The sequence below is a fragment of the Macaca nemestrina genome, chromosome 11 (genome assembly GCF_043159975.1).
Source record: "Macaca nemestrina isolate mMacNem1 chromosome 11, mMacNem.hap1, whole genome shotgun sequence".
Lineage (NCBI taxonomy): Eukaryota > Metazoa > Chordata > Mammalia > Primates > Cercopithecidae > Macaca > Macaca nemestrina.
In genome coordinates, this window is record NC_092135.1 from 42925748 (window position 1) to 42947785 (window position 22038).

Consider the following 22038-nt stretch of genomic DNA (forward strand, 5'->3'; position numbering starts at 1 on the left):
TATCTTATGTAATGCTTTAATGAACATCCTTGCATTTATATTTTATACAATTTTAGAAGCTGAATTACTGGTTCAAAATACACAGTGATTTTTAATTCTTCTGTTGAATATTGACAGATTGCAATCCTGAGAGTTATCTTGAAGGATAGAGTATGTGCCCAGGGTTCTTTTTTAAGAAATAATTTGTAATGTGAAACAGAATAGGCTAAATGTTTTTTATTCTCTTAGTCCTACTCTTGTCATTCTGCAGAGTTTCACTTATTTGGATCGAAATTCTAATTCCAGCCTACCTCTCTTTTTATATAATTGTTATGAGGATTAAATTAGATGCATAAAATTGCTGCTTACTACACATATTGCACAAACTAAAAACTTTTCAAAGGTTTACTGTTTTTCTGGTTTGTTTTTAAGAGACAGGCTCTCGTTCTGTTGCCCAGGCTGGAGTGCAGTGGTGTAATCACGGCTCACTACAGCCTCATCCTGCTGGGCTAAAGTGATCCTCTTGCCTCAACCTCCTGAGTAGCTAGGACTACAGGCGCATGCCACCATACCCAGCTATTCTTTTAAAAAAGACGTTTTTGTTGTAGCAGGGTCCCCTATGTTGTCCAGACTGGTCATAAGCTCCTGGCCTCAAGCAATCCTTCCACTTCTACCTCCCAAAGTGTTGGGATTAGAGGTGTAAGCCACTCCACCTGACCCAAAGGTTAACTATTATTATTGTTATTATTCTGTTTTTTTTCCATTCACTTCCTCATTAATCAACTTTTATTGTTTCAATGTTATTTTATTGTTTTTCAAAGACTCCTTATATTCGCAATATTTACATAAGAAAATTTACCCTTTAAGGACACTGAGGTTCCAAATGAAAATGATATTTTTAAGGCAAAACAATTATAGATATAAAAACAACTTTTTTTCTGTGAATACTAGATTTCATATTATTCTTAATGTCTTTCTAGGAAGTAACCAAGTGATTTCTCATAAACTGGAAAACATTATTTCCACTGATATTCTGAAAAAATATTTAGGATTAAAAAATGTATTTTAAATTCTTCTTGACAGAAATCATTTGTTGCAATTGCATTGCCAATTCATATATTACATATATGTCACCTTGACTTATAGTAACCTGAAGGGGAAATTTGTAGGTTTAGCAAATCCCTTTGAGTAACACCCACAGAACTGAAATCTTATTCCATTTCTTGGTGGTCTTCTACCCATCCAGTCCTCCTGAGGACCATAAAAACTATTGGTTCCTCTCCTAAACTGCTGTAAAATATATCCTGTGAGACCCAGGGGAAAATCTTTCTGAGGCTGAGCATTCCATGGAGACTCAATATTCCAGATTTTGAAATGCAGCTAGAAGTGGAAATGGATTTATTTCTCAAGATCTCTTTGTTCATAATTAAGGATGTAAAAAATAGAGTTCAGAATGTGAGTGAAATGTAATTGAAAAGAAAAGCCTTGATTTTACATATAAAATATCTTTACCAGATGGGTGAGGGAAGGTAACTTAAGACAATACTTAAAATTCAATAATAATGATGAAACTATGAAATACAAAGCTTCTGGCACCCATAAGCTAGTTTCCAGAAAGAAGGTTATCATGTATTGTTAATGTGTTCACACACTTAACAAATATTAATGGGTTCATTACATTTAAGGCATGAGAACTTCCACATCATTCAGTGGTGATATTAATAATAATTCAGTAATCATTAATGATGTATATGCTGTTAATAACCACAGGGAAAAGTTTATTTTTCTGTTTTCTCTGAGTTCACTTGACTTTCCCTAATTTCTGAAGAATTCATTCTTTTCTTTGTGTGCTAAGAAAGGACGGTGTTAATATTTATGTAATTTTAGTCATCCATTTAAATATAATCTATCTTGTTTTAAAATGCATTTATGGCCAATGTTTCTGTTGGTTGTCAAGAATTCTTTAATAATTTGTGTATTTTTCTAGCAGTATTGTCTTCCATTTATCCCTCTGCTCATTGGGAAAAACTGGTGATTTCTTTCTTTCCCTTCCTCAAAGCCATCAAGGATAGAACACAATCCCTTGTGTGCTCAATAAAATATCCCTGTGGTATTCAAAGTCTTTGATAACATTTAATTTTGGTCTTGGGTCACAGTGACATAGACTTAGTTATCACATTGACACTCACTTAATTAAACCTTTCTGCGTGATTGAAAAACCTGGTTCCAATGTCTTGAGTTCTGAGATCTGTTTCAGCAGAAAAAGCCCTTTTTGTTGTTGTTGTTTTTGTTGTTGTGAATTCAAGGCTTGTGTTCTTTAACTGTATTCTGGAGAGAAGAGAAGACATTCGCAGTTTTTTAGTATCTACCATATGAATTTTTTTTTCTGTCAGTAATCCTTACAGTCTCCTTTTGTTTTATTACCTTGTCCATTTTAAGAATGTGTAAAAAGGTGTAATGCTAATTAGTAAAGCTGAGATTCAAATCCAGCTTTGCCTTCATTTATTCAAACAGCAAACATGTATCATATGCCTCATAGTATAAGAAAAATTGTCCTAAGTTATAGAAGTGCTGTAATGGTAGAAGTGATTGCAAAGTTGCTTCATACTCTGCAATACTGTTGCTGAAACTATTTTAGGTATGTCCTTGGTATTTCTCAAAGATTAGAATTCTAATGTAGTAAAATCAAATTTAATTTGCAACTGAATCATACACAAACTAAACAGCAGTAAACAAAAATACACTGATCGTGTCTACACTGCCATGGCCACTAACAGTGACAAGGTCTTCATGTAGTCTAGTTTAGTCTGAGAATCTGCAGCCTGGAATATTTAGCTGGACTCAAAGCAAATACTCAGCTGTATGTTCCAGTATACCCATAGCCAGAGGTAGATTTTCATGAAACTGATCGTATGAAACTTAAACTTAGGATCCTGGGAGAGGCCCTAGTAATAATCTTTATTTTCCTGTTTTTTTCTTTTCTTTATTTGTAAAAGTAAGACAATTTATATTTATTTTGTTCATGGACATATTCCAAATTGTACAAATTTTAGTCTGAACAAATCATTTATCCATGTCTAGTTGTACTAATTTTTAAAATATTGACCTACTTATATAACTGGTTAGTTAGTCCTTAGGCATTATCCCTACACTCTAGCTCCAAGGGCCTCTCCTTAGAAATCATCTGGATATCTTTATGATCCAGCAATGGAAAGGTTATATCAGCACAGCAGGGAGACTGCAGGACCATGCCCCAGGTCCAAGGGTGGCATCTGTTTGGATTGGTTGTTACATGTGCTATATCAGTGGTTAAATATTTTGAATATCACCCCAAGTAAACCTGAAGATCTAATTAAATTTCAAAACTCTCATAGCTATTGAAGGACATTCTTAAAGCAACTCCAACTATTTTGTCAGGATATATTATTCATATGTAGAATAGCTCTATATGTGTGCATGTATACAGCATGATTGTGTGTGTGCACATGCGTGTGTGTGTTTATGAGTAGAAAAGCCATAAAGGAACGTTCAACATTAAACACATAATGCCAAGGGATCTTCTGAGGTATTGGTATTGTCTGTTTCTTGATCTGTGTGCTAATTATAGAGGTATGTTAAGTTTGTGAAAATTCAGGAAGCTGTACAATTATGTGCAATTTTGGCATTACATTATCATTAAATACAAAGTTTTAAAAAGTAGAGTAATAGTTTTCCAAAGAGGTTGTATCAATTTATACTCCCAGCAGCAATACATTTAACATAGGCCTTTAAAGGAAATTCTAAAAGAAAATACAAACATATCCGTAATTTTACCAATAAAATACATCTCTTTTTAATTTTTATATATCCCTTACAATTTTGGCAATTTTTAAAAATAATCCTTTTTTGAGCTAAGAAGAGAGAATGAAGACTAGTTAGATACAATCGCAGCTCATTGTCATGTGTCTACAAATAATATTTACTAATAGAATACTAGATTAAATTTTCCTGTTTGTTAACCATATCATATCAAAATGGCTGGGTACATTTTTACAAAACTTGGAGTCTACGTTTAAGATGACTTGACCTAAAAGCCTAGTTTACCCAGCATATGAAAAATTCCTCTTGTAAGTCACAGAGTTTTGCAAAGACATATGTAATTATTATCCAGAGCAGCTCATGTAATGCTAACTGGGAGAAAAAAAGACATATAAAAGCAGGTGCTACTGACAGAAAGAACAAGCTGTGTTTTCAGCGCAACCTCCAATTGGAATGACCCAAGGCGGACACTTAGAATGGAAGGCTGCTCCTCACAAAGGCATCGACAATCAGGGCCTCCTTCCTGACTCTTCCCTTGAGTTTCTTCCCACTCCACTGCTGTCCTCCTACCTGTTTTATTTTTTTTTTATTTTTTATTTTTTTAGTTTCTTTTTCTGTCTCCTTGTCCTATTTGGAATTCTCCCCTGTGCTGTCCTGAGCTGCTTCTCTTCTTCCTACCTCCTTCTTCTCTAAGTGAACTCTTTCAGTCCTGTTTTTCAAACTCTCTTTTTGGGGGATGACTCCCGAATCACCTTCTCCCAACAAATATCTCCTGAGCTCCACACCTTCCCAGACCTTCTACCAGCTGCTGATCTGACACCTCCACTTTCACACCTCAGGAGCAGTTGAAACTTAAGATCTATTGATTGCTACTCTTCCTCAATCAAGTCCTGCTTTCTCTTTTATTTTTATGTTTTGGTAAGTGATACCATCATCCACCTAGTTGTTTATTCTATTTATTTATTTATTTATTTATTTATTTATTTAGAGACAGAGTCTCACTCTATTGCCCAGGCTGGAGTGCAGTGGCATGATCTCAGCTCACTGCAACCTCTGCCTCCTGGGTTCAAGCCATTCTCCTGCCTCAGCCTCCTGAGTAGCTGGGATTACAGGTGTGCACCACCAGGTCCGATGTATTTTTAGTAGAGATGAGCTTTTGCCGTGTTGGCCAGGCTGGTCTCGAGCTCCTGACCTCAAGTGATCTGCCCACCTCAGTCTCCCAAAGTGCTGGGATTACAGAAGTGAGCCACTGTGCCCAGCCTACCTAGTTCAAGCCAGAAGCTGCCATATTACTTTTGATTTTTTTTCTGTCTCAAGCTCCATATCAAATCCACCATAAAGTCCTAAACATTTAATTTTGCAAATGTACCTCAGGCTTGGCCACCTCTTTCCATGTCCTCTGTTGTCATCTGCCCTAGTTCATGGTTGTGTCATTTTTGGCCTGGATTAATAAAATATGTTTCTCCCTGGTCTCCCTACTCCTTCATTTGTTCTTTCTAATCCATTATTCACCCTGAAGCTAGAATGGTTCTTTTAAAGGGTAAATCTGATCATGCCACTTCCTGGTTCAAAACCCTGAATGGCCTGCCAGTTCATGCAGCATAGAAGTTCAAAATCCTCATTGGGAACCATAGGGATCTACATGATCAGCCCGCTGCTACACTTTCCAGTGTCTCCTTCCATCTCTCGCATAGTTATTACTCTCCTATCACACTGGTCTTATTTCAGTTCTTCAAACTAGCCTGCACTTTCATCTTCCCAAGGTGTTTATATTCCCTCTTCTTTAGATAGTTCTAACTCACTCTTTGGGCCTAAAACGAAGTGTCAGTTTCCCAGAAAACTTTGCCTCACCTCATTCCCTCATCTATGTCAAATCCCCTGACTTACAGTGTCTTGTGCTTTTCCTTCACAACACTCAACACTGGTTGTAGTTATACTCATATTTCTGGGATCATTGTCTTAATGTCCTTTTCTCTTGGGACATTAAGAAAACATTTTGGAAATATACAGGCTACTTGAGGGCAAGGGACAGTGACATTTTTTCAACCTGGCCTGGACTAGATGTTTATGAAAATTTACTGAATAAATGAATGCGTCAGTTAAGTATGTATTGGGTATCTTCTGTTCAGCATAGTAATTGTCTTGAAGGAAGAAAAATACAGATTCACTCAAAATAAGTTGAAACTCCTAAACTACCAGACCTCTAAACAATTAGAGGATAAAGGATGACAGTAGGCAATTAAGTGCTAAAATGTGTGGCACAGAGTGAAACTGCTAGAGGAATACTAGGAAGGAAGAAATCATCTGGGATTCCAACCACTAGGCGAGTCTTCCCTGAATAGGTGGGGCTTCCATGCACATAGAATTTGGTCACTTCAAATAACAAATATAAGTTTTTACTCTCCCATAGCCAAGCCTTAATTATAACAATTATTGATTTTTTTACAGCAGTTCTTTTGTGGTTGTAAAGGGCTTCATAAATATGTTATTATTTAAAATTCCTTTTTCATCTTGACATAGTCATATGTTTCTTTGCTTTTTGTACCGCTGGTTTGAGTGACATCAAGAAATACTGCTTTTGCTCTAGAGAGACTGTCCTAAATTGGAGCCTTCAGAAGGAATGGCGTTCATGGCACCAAAGTGACACCCCCTTCCCACCCCCAGCAGCAGATGAAATATTTCAAAGGGGACATCTGCCACCACCACTGAGATTTTATGGAGTACCCACACATGTAGACTCACTAAAGTGGGCATGACAGCTGAAAAATATTAAAAGTGTGTGTGTTTTTAAAAACAACTTATGGTTAAGAATTAAGAAATGACTTTTAAATAAGAACAGAATTTTTTTTTTTGCAAGTGTGTACTTTTTTTTCTTTTGTCTTCTTTTTTTTTTTTTTGTTGAAGACCCCACACTTGCAAAATCTTTTAGGTCATGTGTTTGCTTTACGAAACATTTGGCAAATAATAGGTGCCGTGGGAATATATCCACTCCATCTGGAATCAGCAGATCCTCCTGGTTTCGCTGTACCTGAATTACCACCAGTCCCCATGGCTTACAAATGTTTTTGTTTTCTGTCTTTAATAAATTTTGGATGCAATAATTAAATGAAGGAGTCTTTAGTAAAGTCAGTTCTTTCTTAACATTTTGTAAGGCAAATCTCAGGGAAGAAAGCAAATGCATATTTGCCAATTTGATGTTTACAAAAATGAAACCTGCATGGAATGGAATTACTTATTTTCTCAAAAGAGCCTTTCCTTTCATAAAATGAAGCCCAGTGAATACACGTTATTTTGGACCTAGTTCCCCCCACCCCACCATAGTAGAAAACTTTTTAAAGGCATTTAATTTTATTTAGATAGTCACAAGTTATGGGTCATGTTGTCCTAACTTTTGTGTTCCTTTTAAAAATTGAACAGATATTGAAACTGGAAAAAGGATTTGGTTATGTGATCCATTTACTGTCAGAGCAAGATTGTTTCTTGCTATATATTTTTGGATTTTTAATTTTTGTCATCAACTGAGGATGGTTATATCACTTCACAAAGCTTTCTAGATTTCCACTGCTTTAATTATATTGTTTTGCTTTACCTTGCTTTATTTTATTTTATTTTATTTTAAGGGGGAGGTCATGTAAAAATCAGGCTTATAATCTCACAAATACAGCGTCCCTTGTTTGATATTTGGATCTTTCTTCTTTCATTTTGGCAAGAAATACTGTGGGAATAAGTGTTTCTGCCAAGTATCAGTTATTTAAATATTTCATTACCTCACAAAATAGAAAAGAAGATGGAAAAAAAATAGCTTCTTTAAGACAATTGGACAAAGACAAATTCCTGATCTATCTGAAGCCTGAGTTCTTGCCCTTTCTTTAGAACAGTAGACTTTTTAAAAAAGTCCCTTTTAAAAGTTTTGCAAGTATTCATACTATTAAATCCAGTTATGACAATTAAAGATAGTTTTCTAAGAAAAAAGTCTTGGTGTCAAAGAAAGAACTTTCTTCCTACGGAAGCAAAAACAAAACAAAATGGAATAGCAACAACCAAGAAAAATATAATAATAAAGTACTAACCTTTATATATTATTATTAGGAGGAAGAAAACACCCCCCCCCCGACACACACACAATTTTTCATTGATCTTCAATAGCTCCTCTTTCTTATTACACATATCTTATATGTCTAATTGAAAAGACTCAAAAGACCAATAGTGATAAGAAGAACTGGGAGAGTGTGTGTGTGTGTGTGTGTGTGTGTGTGTGTGTGTGTGACAGAGAGAGAGAAAGAGCCAGCAAGAGAGAGAGAAAGCAGACTGCACAAAACCAAAGATCCTATACAGAAATTAATTATTTTTATGTGCTAAAATTTTTTGCTTAATTGCTACAAAATACAACTTTGTATTTGGTGATGAGCTTATAAACCTGAAGATTTTGACTGCTAAACATAGTGAAAATCTAAGTATATCTAAATAGGTCTAGTTTTACTATTAACAGTATATTATCTGATGTATCTGGCAAAAAACATTTTGGCCAGTTGCTGTGGCTTAGGCCAGTAATCCTAGCACTTTGGGAGGCCGAGTCGGGCAGATTGCCTGAGGTCAGGAGTTTGAGACCATCCTGACCAACGTGGTGAAACTCTGTCTATACCAACAATGCAAAAATTAGCTGAGCATGGTGGTGGGCACCTATAATCCCTACTACTCAGGAGGCTGAGGTAGGAGAATTGCTTGAACCCAGGAGACAGAGGTTCAGCAAGCCAAGAACGTGCCACTGCACTCCAACCTGGGCAAGACTCCATCTCAAAAAAAAAAAAAATTCAAATCATTTTTAATAAAATACATTTATAGTTTTGTATTTATTTCATGTACCATTTTACAATTGTGGCATGTATAGCTTTAGCTACAGGCTTGCCAAAACATAACTTAAAAAAAAAGAAAAAGAAAGAATACATTTTGCAAAAGGAATCTTATTAGAATATTGCCTATAATGGTGAGGCATTTAAGATTGCTTCTTTTGGATCGAAATCCAGGGACTAATTACTGATAGTTTCAGAATGTCCTTGCTTTTAATCCATGTCAGCCATCTGACAAATCCTTAACGTGTATGTAAAGGAAGTATATTGTCAATTTCCGGTATATTATTATTTAATTATATTTTAATTTCCTAATGACAGATGGAATCCCTTTATATGCCAGCCTGTTGCTCTCTGCCTGAGCTTAAATTCCTATGTTAAAATAAAATGATTCTTCCATTTCAATCTAGAACAATAGTTTTCTGAGTGAAAGGGATTGAGCCTGAGAAGCTGGAAATATTCAAAACACTTCTGCACAAAATTCTGTATATGCCATTGGATATAATTTGAATATCAGTAACTTACACATCAGAGCTATGTCAAATATAAAGCTCTAATTTTAGGCTGGGAACAGTGGCTCACCCTTGTAATCCCAGCACTTTGGGAGGCCGAGGCAGGCAGATTACCTGAGGTCAGAAGTTCAAGACCAGGCTGGTCAAGATGGTAAAACTCTGTCTCTACTAAAAATAGAAAAATCAGCCGGGCATGGTGGTGGGTGCCTGTGATCCCAGCTACTCGGGAGGCTGAGGCAGAGAATTGCTTGAACCCAGGAGGCAGTGGTTGCAGTGAGTCAAGATCACACCACTGCACTCCAGCCTGTGCGACAGAGCTAGACTCCGTCTCAAAAAAAAAAAAAAAAAAAAAAAAAAAGTCTAATTTTAGTGGATGGAAAAATCATATTTTAGACATTGTTTTTTAGACATTGTTCTTTAAAAGAAAAACCTTTCAATAGCTTACACTTATACTTTTTATATAACATGTCTCTATTTTTAAAATATAAAACTCTTTTTTCATTGTCTTTGAAAACAAATTAAGGAATAAAAGATTCCTTTCGGCATAAATACACATTATTGGACTTAGGAGAAAAATGTAAGGTTAAGTACAGTACCAAATTTTTAGTTCAAGATGTTTTGTTTGTTTGCAACAGGATCTTGCTCTGTTGCTGAGGCTGGAGTACAGTGGTGTGATCACAGCTCACTGCAGCCTCGACCTCCTGGGCTCAAGTGATCCTCCGGCCTTAGCCCAGCAAGTGGCTGAAACAAGAGGTGTGTACCTCCATGACTGGTTAATTTTTGTAGAGACAATTTCATCGTGTTGTCCAGACTGGTCTTGAACTCCTGGTCTCAAGCAATCTACCCTCCTCGACCTCCTAAAGTACTGGGACTACAAGTGTGAGCCACCACAATAACTTTTCATATCTGAAAACATTTTGCTTATTAGACCTCCTGTTATGCCTACAACTTTATTCAGTAACAAATGTTTTGTTTTTATTATTATTTTTAGTGGACATATAATGATTCTATGTATTTATGGGGTACAGTGTGATATTTCAATACATGTATACAATATGTAAGATCAAATCAGAGTAATTAGCATAGCCATTACCTCAAACATTATTATTTCTTTGTGTTGGGAACACTCAAAACCTACTCTTCTAGGTATTTGAAAATATACAATAAAATGTTGATTATAGTGACCCGATAGTGCCATAAAACATTAGCACTTATTCCTCCTATCCAGCTGGAGTTTCTCATCTGTTAACCAATCTCTGGCTATCCCTCTCTTTCCTCTACATTTGCTTGCCTCTGATAACCACTATTCTACTGTCTACTTCTATGGAATCTATGTTTTTAGCTTCTGCATATGAGTGAGGACATGTGTTGCTTCTAAAGATGAAAAGAATGTGAGTATATTAGAGATTATAGAACAGACTCAACACTTATAATACCTGTGACTTTAGCTGATACTTATAGGATTTTCTTCTCAACAATTATTTATGGGGACAATCCTATGAAACCCAGTTATGGTAAAACTCCAGTTTGTACATTTTCATATACTAAGGATCAGGGGAAACCTTAGGCAAGATTACATTCCACGAATCTTAGATGACACAGAATATTCAGTTATAAAAATTATATACATATAGCATATGTTATGTATATAAGTGCTTCTGACTTTATTCATAAAAACAGGTTTTAATGCAATTTTAGTTATTTGTAAATCTTTAAAAATAGCTTATTCTCTGATATTATGACCCAGAAGATCTTCCATGGAATAAGCAAATTTTGAGACATTCTCCTTCTATAAGTTATGGTTTTAGTAACTGATGAATTATTTCCTTATCTGAGATGTCTTAGTTTAGTCACATACACACACACACACACACACACACACACACACACACACACACACATAAATGCACACAAATAAACTTGGTATCTTTTTTAAAAAATATATGTTGGTTAAGGCATTTAAAATGTGGGATATGAGAAAAGAAGGATATAACATTTTGAGGCCTGAAAATTATAAAATTTTGGGACCTCTCCCTCCCCTGAGAAGAAGAATGCAAAATTATAAATATAAAAATAGGTACAGGATCTTGGATGCTGTCTTTGCTAGTGAGGTGCCCAGACACTGAAGCTTCCTTAGCTTCTCAGAAACATTCCAGTATATATGGAAATATAGATTAAGGCCTTTCCGTGAAGCTTCAAATTCTTTTCTCATCTCCTTTTTTCCCTCCTGCACTTTATTTCCAAGGGGAAGAATTAACGTTGATAGTCAAAGACATTTATAATGCTAATGTGTTAATGTGCTAGTCTATCTGTCTCTTACTCCCTCTCTCTCATCATTTCTCACTCACTCTCTTGCTCTCCCTCAAACTCAGTTGTCTTTTTGCAGATTTTTAAAAATCATACCTTCCTTTTCCCACAGTTTTAGGTTGGGATATATCTTGAGAAGACCTGGGGTGGGACAACTATGGTTTTTATTGAATAAGAAACTTTTACTTTCCTCTCTCTCCCTTGAGGTACTTTCCTTGAACTCATTTTTCCTTGCCATTAGGGTTTTTAGATATAGAAGACTAAGACTCAGGTGTAGAGTTTAGGTCAAATGTCTCAAATCCAAAGCCAGGAGTGTGATGAGAATGCAGAAAGTAGACCTGAAGTAAGAGAAAAAATGAGCGACAGAGGCTGGAATGTTTGCCTTGTGGTCAGAGCAGCCATGATTTAGCTCTGCCCAAATGTTCCCAGATAGGCAGATCATTCCAGCGGTGCAAGTCTTCTTTGTTTTCTGTCCCCAGAAAAAGAAGCAGCCAGGCTTTTAAAATAAGAGACCTGCTAATTTTTAATGTTTGCAAGCAATTTAGTATGTTTAACAATGCACTGACAGCCAAAACCTATATGAGCCTGTTGCAGTGAATGGTCATCAATTTGTAATCTAAGATCTACAGGCAAAGGAGCAAGTGAGGTTGTCAGTGGATTTGGGCTGCTTAAGTCTGTCTACAGCTTAAGGAAAAGGAATCTCCTGAGCACCGTAGGTGTTCAGGGCTTTTGTCTACTACTTCTGAGGAATGAAGAATATGTATTTGCTTAGCCACATCCACTGCACATATATATCTCCTTGAGAGATCTCAGGTGAAGTGAAGATGGAGATAGAACTGACAGGAAGTGGCTGGTGGTAGGACAATATCCAGGTATTCATTATCTTAGATTTCTAATAAAATACTATTTCAATTCTACCTTATAGGTTATTAACTGTCTGTACTTTCTTTTTAGGATATTTCTGCAGCTTATCCTTGGGCTTTAATTTATAGAAACTGTTTCTTAACCCTGTAGCTGAGGGATTTTATGGTTTCCAGTACTTCCAGGACTGCCATGCTATTGAGGATTTTCATATTCCCACATTAAATGTAGAGAGGAGCCCGATTATACAGAATGCTTTTCCTGTCATTTGACCTCTTGACATTTCCCGTATGTTCTATAACTGAGCCTGGCAGGGATTTTGTACGTAGTTTAAATCACTTACAAAAAAAGCAGGTCTGGAATCTCATTTCCTTTTTTCTCTAGGGAACATCCATGTTCTAAATTGACATCAACACATGATAGAAATTGGTCACTCCCTGATATAGTCTTTCAGGAATTTTTGCTATTTTAAGGTCTATTATTATTTCCAGCAGTTGCTACTTCATAATTCAGCAAAATACAGTCATCCAGAACTGCCTGACATATCAGTAGTTCTGTTCCTGGCCTTAACTCCCCGGTAGCTAGCCCTGCCACTTAACACAGACATGATAGGGGGCAGGAGCTTATGGGCTTTGAGTCTAAGAAAAAATGTAGTCCAATCTGTTTCCATTCCTCTCTCTTTACTTTTCCTAGGAATCTAGGTTTGTTTGGTAACTCTGAGCAGCCTTGTCTGAATGGAGTCAATCAAGTTTTTAGACTGCTCCCTGCCTCTGCCAGTCTAACTGCATCTGCAACAATTTTTTTGTTGTTGTTCAAAATGAGGGGTGAGAAGAGTGAAGATAGTGAAGAAGAGAACAGACAAAGAAAACATACAGGGTTTGTTGCAAGATACAAAATAACAAAGAACCGAGAATATAGGCAAGAGAAACATATGAGACTATAAGAAGAAATCTATAGGGAGTTAGAAAAAAAATGTATGCTCAATTACAATATTTGTGCTGTTTCCTAACTTCTAAAGAGCATTAGAGTGTTTTGCAGAATTTCTTCAATTCTACGTAGTGGAATGAGTTTTTTGTTTTTGTTTTTGTTTTGTTTTGTTTTGTTTTGTTTTGAGATGGAGTGTGGCTCTTGTTGCCCAGACTGGAGTGCAATGGCACCATCTCAGCTCACTGCAACCTCCGTCTCCTGGGTTCAAGCAATTCTCCTGCCTCAGTCTCCTGAGGCTGCCCACCACCACCTTTCTTTAAAAATAATTTAAAATTTTAAATTCTTAAAATTTTTGTATTTTTAGTGGAGACTGAGTTTTGCCATGTTGGCCAGGCTGGTTTTGAACCCCTAATTTCACATGATCTGTCTGCCTCGGCCTCCCAAAGTGCTGGGATTACAGACATGAGCCACTGCGCCCCGCCTGAGTATTTTTTTTTATTACTTATTTATGTTCATTATGCTAGTTCACTATAAGATTTTACATCCACCTGATTGCTAAATTAATGCTTCATAGGACAAAATACTCACTCACAACCCAATCTTACATTCTTCCTATAAATGCTTTTGTTTTGTTTTTGAGGTTTTTGAATCTCTGAGGTTTCAAAACATGGATAACTAAAGATTCATTAACTTAGGCACTAATGAGTTTCTAAATAAAGGTTTGCATGGATGCAGCCTTATGTACTTAAAAATTTAGCCAACTTCAGAGAATAAATCAACCGAGCATGGCAGGAAAGAGCATGCAAGGACTCTGCAGCTGCAAGGATTTTTTTTTAAAAAGTAATTGAAAAGAGGTCATTTTCAACCATAGTTTATAGCGTATCAGTTTGTAGTAGGTGGTGAGGACTGATTCTGAGCTGTTGTTTGCTTAGATGACTAAGTTGTCATTTTTAATTAGCTTTATGCTTTTCTTAAAGGCTAATTGCTTTTTTAAAAAAATCAAGATTGCTTGATTGCTAATGACAAGAGTGCTATGGTTACATATTTTTTACAGAAAATTCTCCAACCTACCAAGTTGTACAGAACTATATGTCTTTTGGGTTTCTTTTACAATAATGTACATGTTTTTAAAACCAGGAAAATACATATTTACTAATAATATTATTAAAATAAAACATCTTGTTTTTGGCAAGAGGATCACTGCTAACATATTTAAGAAAACATAAACAAACATTCTTGGTCCTATTTGGAGTTAAAATATACTTTATATCTCCATTTCCTTACAACTAGCATAATTTTCTGGACAAATGCACTGCAACAGCCAAATAAATATGCTGAATATAAAAGTCATTTTACTGATACCACCTGTTGGGAGGTATATGCTATAGGGGATTTTCTTCTCCAGCTCCTATTCTGAATCATACTGTGTCATCCACATTTTCTTATTGCTGTGACTTACTGTGTACAAGGTTTAGGTAAAGGGAGATTTTATTTCTACAGAGCTAATTGGTTCCTCAATTAACAGGTAATGTTGTTTGTTACCTCTCTAGGAAGCAGCCAGGTGAGTTAAACATCTCAGATTAATAATGTTAGTCCAAATTTTCATGGACTACTCTCAGGTTGCACATTTTCTGATCATCTGCTACATGGCAGGCACTGTTCATGACACTGAACAAAACAGATGAAAACCCCTGTCCACAGGGAGCTTAGAATCTAGTGGGAGAAAACAGATGATAAATAAAATGAATAGGTAAATGAAGTGGAACATGATAAGGCAATAAGTGTTATGAGGAAAAAATGACATAGGGAAGGGAGAGGTGCCGGTGAGAGTAGGAGAACTGCAATGTCAACAGGGAGGCCAGAGATGGATTCATTTAGAAGCCGATATTTAAACACAGATTGGAAGGAGGTGAGCTCAGGGATACGTGGGAGAACAGTGCAGCTAAAGACAGCTGCACATGCAGAAGCCCAGGGGTAGGAGTGGCCTGGTATGTTCATGGAAGAGCAAGGTTGCTGTAGCATGAGAGAGCAACTAGAAAGATACACAGGAGATTAGGTGAAAGTGATAAGGTGGGATGAATCTTACCCAGCCTCAGAGACCCTCAGAAGGATTTTGGGTTTCATGGTGCAGGAGAGGGGAAGGAGAGTGCTGAGTGAGGAAATGCCAGGATCTTATTTAGGATCTAACAAGAGTACTCTACTGAAGAGAGAACAGATGGAGGAGGACAAAGCTATAGGCTGAGGGATCATTTCTGAAGCTAGTGCAATAGTCCAGGCACAGAAAGTGAATTTCATTCTATCTTTAATGTTTCTCCAGTTATCACAGTGGAGAACATTAGTTCATTACCTTCACAGAGAAAATTATTGTTAAGCATTGAGAAGTCACTAGAAGCTCTGAATGTGACTCCATTCTTCACACTTTCTCCGATCATAGAATTGACCACAGGGAAAGCCTTCCATCGAACCTGTGATATTTTGGTAAATATGTAATTATACATGCAGCATCTTCGTATGTTCTTTTCAGCAAACAATTAATATAAACCAGATGTGTGGTGAGTCAGAATCCTCTCTGGAGGTTGTCCTGAGAAAGTAAAGACACATTGATTTAGAGGCCACACCTGCAGTTCTTGCTGCTGTTTGCTGCTTCTGCTGCAGCTTTGACATCAGCTGCTTAAGGAAAGCCTCTGCTTCCAAAATCCTCTCTTCTTGATTAAGTGGAGGAACTCTGGGTCAAGAAGATTCTTTAATCACTTCATTGCAAAGCACAGAGCATCAAGAAATGACATCGTCTTATAGGAGATCACTAAACCGCCTCCCCCCCCACCGATATTTAACATGATCTGCTTGCTTTATAGTGAGCTTGAAGCAATCACTTCTAGAATTATCTGTGAAAATAAAGATTCAATAAATGGAAGAACAGGTACATGTATTTGAAAGGTTTCAAGTAAATATGCAGCCTTGCACTGTTTTCCTAATAAACCAAGAAATACAGATTTTCATTGTAAGCAAGACTGTACACTTAAGATATTTAAAAGAGGGGGGAAAATGGCTTTATGAAGTGGACAAGTAGTCAAGGAAAAGGATGGGAATATTGGGATTTAAATTATTTGTTATAGTAATCCAAAATCATAGCCAAACAAAGCTCTAGACTAGACATGACTCAGATGTAAACATTTCCTTTCTTTTTCTTTTAATTTCTCTTTTTGGTCATTTAAGTGATGAGTGAAACTTTAAGGTTGATGAAAATACAGTGTTATAATAGTTTTCATAAAGAGTAAAAGTCTGATAATTTTTCAGGGTAATGGCAATAACCATCCCACTTTGGGCATTGATTTTTTTTTTCCAGATTTTAGTTACGTTGACCCAAATCATCATATCCAGATTATAATATGTAGTCTCTACTTGTAATAATATTTTACTAATAAAGGTTATTAACCCATCACTAAATTTTTATCATGATTGGATCTTCACCTTTACAAAGAAATCCTGATTTCTTATTAACCATACAATGTTCAAGGTGGAGTAATTTGTGTACCTACTAAGGTAGGCAATTTGGATTGTTTTTCTCTTGGTCCAGATGAACTTATACTTCCTCTTTTAATCAATAGTCCAAGAGTATTTTGTCAATGGAAGTGATAGGTCCAAGAAGGAGCTTGGTATTTCAGGCTAGGGGAGCAAACATACTAATATGGGAAAAAGTTATAAATGGGGATTATAAAATAAGCACTCTCCTAGGGCTATCATCTGAATATTGGTATCTACCCCCAAATTCATATGTTGAACTTGTACCTACCAAAGTAATGGTATGAGGAGGTGGGGTGTTTGGGGTATGATTGGATCATGAGTACTGAAACCTCATGATTTGGATTAGTGCTCTTATACAAGAGACCCCAGAGAGCTAATTGGCCCCTTTAACCATGTGAGGACACAGTAAAATGATTTCATCTAGAAGCCAGAGATCAGGCTCTTTCCAGACACTGTATCTGCCAATGCCTTGATATTGGACTTCTCAGCCTCCAGAACTATAATAAATAAATTTCTGTTGTTTATAAACTACCCAATTTATGGCATTTTATAATAGGAGCCCAAACAGACCAAGACTAAGAAAACAAAAACCAAACTGGTATCTAGAAATGGATGTGCTGTGGTAACAAATACATAAATTGTGGAAGCGACCTTGAAACCAGGTAATGGGTAGAGCCTGGGAGAACTTGGAGGAGCATGCCACTACAAACCTTTATTGCTATGAGTGGACTTTTAAGGGTGGTTCTAGTGAGTACTCGATCCTAGTGGTTCTAGTGCGGAGCTGTAGGGGAAGCCTTAATCCTCTTAGAGAATACTTAAGTGGTTGTTGTTCAGAATGTTGATGGAAATATGGGAAGTAATTGGCCATTCTATAAGGTCTCAGATAGAAATGAGGAACATGTTTTTGGAAACTGGAGGAAAAGAGATCCTCGTTATAAGAGGCAAAGGGCTTGACTGAATTGTGTTTTTGTCCTAGTATTTTGCAGAAGGTAGAACTTGTGAACAATGTGGCTGTTTAGCTGAAGCTATTTTTAAGCAAAGTGTTGAAGGTGAGGCTTTGCTTCTCTTGACTGCCTATTTGCAAAATGCAAGAGAGAGAAATGACATAAAGACAGACATGTTAATCAAAGAGGAAGCAGAACTTAAACACTTGAAAAATTCTCAGCCTGTCTGCATCGGCAAAATGGAAACAAACAAACAAACAAACAAGAAGAAAAACTCTTCAAGAGAGAAAACGGGTGTGACCAAAGCAGATTAGGACGAATTAGACATCTCAATGGAAGCTAGGACCTATTGTTTTAAAGACTGCAAAGTTGGACATCTCTTCAGTGTTGTCCTCTACTATTTGTGGTATAGCACTAGGGTCTGAGAATACTCAGCATTGCCAAATTTCTCTAGTTCCCTTACAAATTACATGAACTTTTGTTCTTCCATTTTCTCTCCCAATAAAAATTAATAATAGCTTCTTATTCCACAAATATGAAGGGTGATAGAAATGATAATGCTTTCTTTTTTTTAATCTCTGGACAAGATAAATGACTCAAGGGTAAGGAAATGCCTATTTGTTCTTCTTCTTCTTTTATTTTTTTTTAGGAAAGAAGAATAAATTAATTTCATTTGAAGAAACCCAGATGTCCTTAAAATAGGCTGTGACTGCCAAAAGAGTTCTTTAGAAATTCTCTGATGAGTCAAAATTCCAAGGTTCTTTCCCATATCGGCTTGTGTGGTTCCCTAATATTGCTTTGGGTTAGGTCAGACTGATAAGGGATCTCTCACTAAAATGTTCCTACAATCCTCTCAGTTGTTAGCCGGTTTTTTGAATTCAGGATTTCTCCAAAATCTTATCCCATCAGGTCATTTTTCATTTCTCACTGATCCCTGAGCTGAGCCACACGTTAGACAATAAAGAGAACAGTATTTATACAAATGTTGATTGATTCAAATACTAATTGGCAATATATGTGTGCAGTAGTTTCTTTCAATGTATGTTATAATATACATAACTAGTCTCATGTCCAGGATATCAGACATTATGTATTTGGACACTAATTGTTATACTGCATTTAATTATCTTTCATAGATTATCAATAGAGTATTTTTAAAAAAATGAATAAGTGCGTGCAGAGTGCTTCTCCATCACCAAATGGATGTGTAATTTTTTCTTTGGTAAAATTTCCCAGAGACCTTTCTCTGAAGTAGTCATTTAAATGATAGTGATCTTTGGATGATTTTGTTAGGATTAGATAATAAGGGTATGACTCATAAACATGTCATTTCAATCTGGGAACAAGTAACTATAACCCACTCTCTCTAGCCAAAAACCTCTCATTTTCATGGCTTTCCCACCCCCACATAAATGGCATACACCTCCAGTCTTTACACTGGCAGGTTTTCTTAGAAAAATGACCCATTCCATGATGAAGAATACCTAAATCCCACAAGTAAAAGAAGCAGCCTGTTATTACTCTTCCTGTTCAGTACATGAAAAGCAAAGTATGTGAGAACCAGGCACAACCTGTAATTTGGTAGCCAAACAACAGATCTGTGCTGTAACAGGAAAAATAAAAATATAGTTCTACTTTGGTATTCTTGGATGGCCTGCCCTGGAGGAGTGAAACTGCTTGATTTTCTCACTTTCAGAACAATGTCCTTGTCTGCCACTAGATGCAACTAAAGAAGATCCCGCACATGGGGAGTTCTGTATTTGTTTCCATTCCAAGGACTAAGATTCAGGAATATATGCTTTTTATTTCCTCTGCCACACATAAGGCCTTCTTCTACTGACACACATACTTTTCTCCTAAATGCATTTTAGGGTTGAGCTGTTTTAGGCTGCATTTTCTTCTCTTTAAGCAAGGAACACTGTTGTCTCACTATTGGAGTGATCAGAATTCCTTCTGCCTATGATTGACTGTAACTTGCCCTTGGCAGAATGGTTCTTCCTGCTTCAGTCTATAAGGCAATACAAAAAGATTGATAATGGGCCTTGTTTTATCAATACCAATGACATATGTTGACCTTTTTGACATATGTTGACGAATATATTTAGGTCTATAATTTTTAAACACATGCATGTACATACATACCTATACCTATACACACACCACACACACACACAAATATATACTTGTATATATACACACATGAATATGAATATATACATATACTGTATTAGTCAGGGTTCTCTAGAGAGACAGAACTAATAGGACATACATATATATATATAAAGGGGAGTTTATTAAGGAGTATCAACTCACATGATCACAAGGTCCCACAATAGACCAACTGTAACCTGAGGAGCAATGTCCCAAAGCTGTAGAACTTGGAGTCCAATATTCAAGGGCATGAAGCATCCAGCACAAAAGAAAGATGTAGACTGGGAGGCTAAGCCAGTCTAATCTTTTCACGTTTTTCTGCCAGCTTTATATTCTGGCCATGCTGGCAGCTGATTAGGTGGTGCCCATCCAGATTAAGGGTGGGTCATATGTTGACCTACATATTTAGATCTATAATTCTTAAATACATGCATGTGCATACATACCTATACCTATGCCTCTATTGGGGATGAGGAAGCTATTTCACCTGCAAAAAAAGGTTCATTAGAGTTCACAAACTCAGTGTTCTCAGCTTCATCAGGGTCCTCCCACACATCCCCATTCCAAGTTGCAGGTTCCCATTATTTTCCAATCAATGCCCTCACTTTAACAGTGGACACCTGGCAAGGCTGTGCATGCAGCTTTCATTGGAGGTCAGCTACTGGTATTATAAGAACTCATGTCTGATTTTCTATAATATCAACTCTTTCTCTACAGGTGATAAGACTCTCACTCAGGGCAATCTTAGCAGATTTGAGGCTCAATATCTGCTTCTGAAGCTGAGAGTTAGAATCCCTGAGTTCATCATTTTCTTTTGTCACTTTGTCCAGTGATTTTAGGAGCAACCAACCAACTTCATTATGTTCCTTGGTTCTCCACATATAGTCAAAGGTATTATGCCCCTCACAAGCGGTGAATCAGGAGTGTCAAATGGATTTATTGTGCATAACTCTCTAAACAGTTCATGCCAAGGACTATCAGTGTTCTCCATACTATTAGAAGTAGAGTCCTTAGCATTTTGGGGTTTAATAATACTAAGCAACCAAATCCAGAAACCCCCAAACCAATGAAAGAACTCCATCCTTAATATTCTGTTCCTCTAGAACCACTCCTGGTACCAAAATCTGTATTAGTTAGAGTTCTCTAGAAGAACAGAACTAATATAACACATATATGTGTGTGTGTATGTGTGTGTATATATGTGTATGTATATATATGTGTGTGTGTATATATCTATGTATGAGTTTATTGGGGAGTATTAACTCCCATGATCCCAGCCCACTGACTCAAAATGTTAATCTCTTTTGGCAACACCATCACAGACACACCCAGGAGCAATACTTTGCATCCTTCAATCCAATCAAGTTGACACTCAGTATTAAACATCATATGTGTCTATACAGCTTAACTGGGAAAATTCATATTTGCCTTTGTTCTTATAATAATAGCAACAGAAATGATGAAAACATTGTTAATATTGTATAACTCTCACTGAAGGCAACATTTTTAAAAATAGATAATGGGAATTTGACACAGTTGCAAGAGAAATAGCTTCTAATCCAAGGAATCCCCAAAGCACAAATCATTCTATGAAAATGCTAGGAATCTGAGACTCAAAGAGACTTGCACAGCCTTGCCAATAGTCCACTATCTAGAAAGCAACCTGGATCCTAACCAGGGATTTGACTTTCAGGCCAGTGAGTTTTCTTTGTCCAGGTTGCTTTGTAACCTGAAGTGTTTAGATCACAAGCGTTACTGGTTCTTTACTTCCTTAGCATTCAGTCCCACTGAACTTTTTATTGAGTAGTGTGTATATCATAAAATCTCAGCATTCTAAAAAATTGCAAAATTCTTTCTATTGTTAAACAGAACTGTATCAGCATCATGATACAATTTGATGGGGGAATATGCATTCATAAGACAGTATCACGAGACAGATAATAAAGTATTTTCCTGGTAGATGGAAAATCTAAAGAATCTTTTGGTGGGTTGATATGTCATGGGAAGAAATAAAATGTAACTAATTCCAGCAAACCTTTGTATGAACACATGTAACAAGAGGAGATAAAAACTAGGTTTGTCCATCCTTTCCCTTGGCTTCATTCTAAATTGGTGCAGTTAACCTCTGTGTTTCTGAAGGACTAAATTGCTGTTACTTCTCCTCTTCCCTCTGGGCCTAGGAAAGGA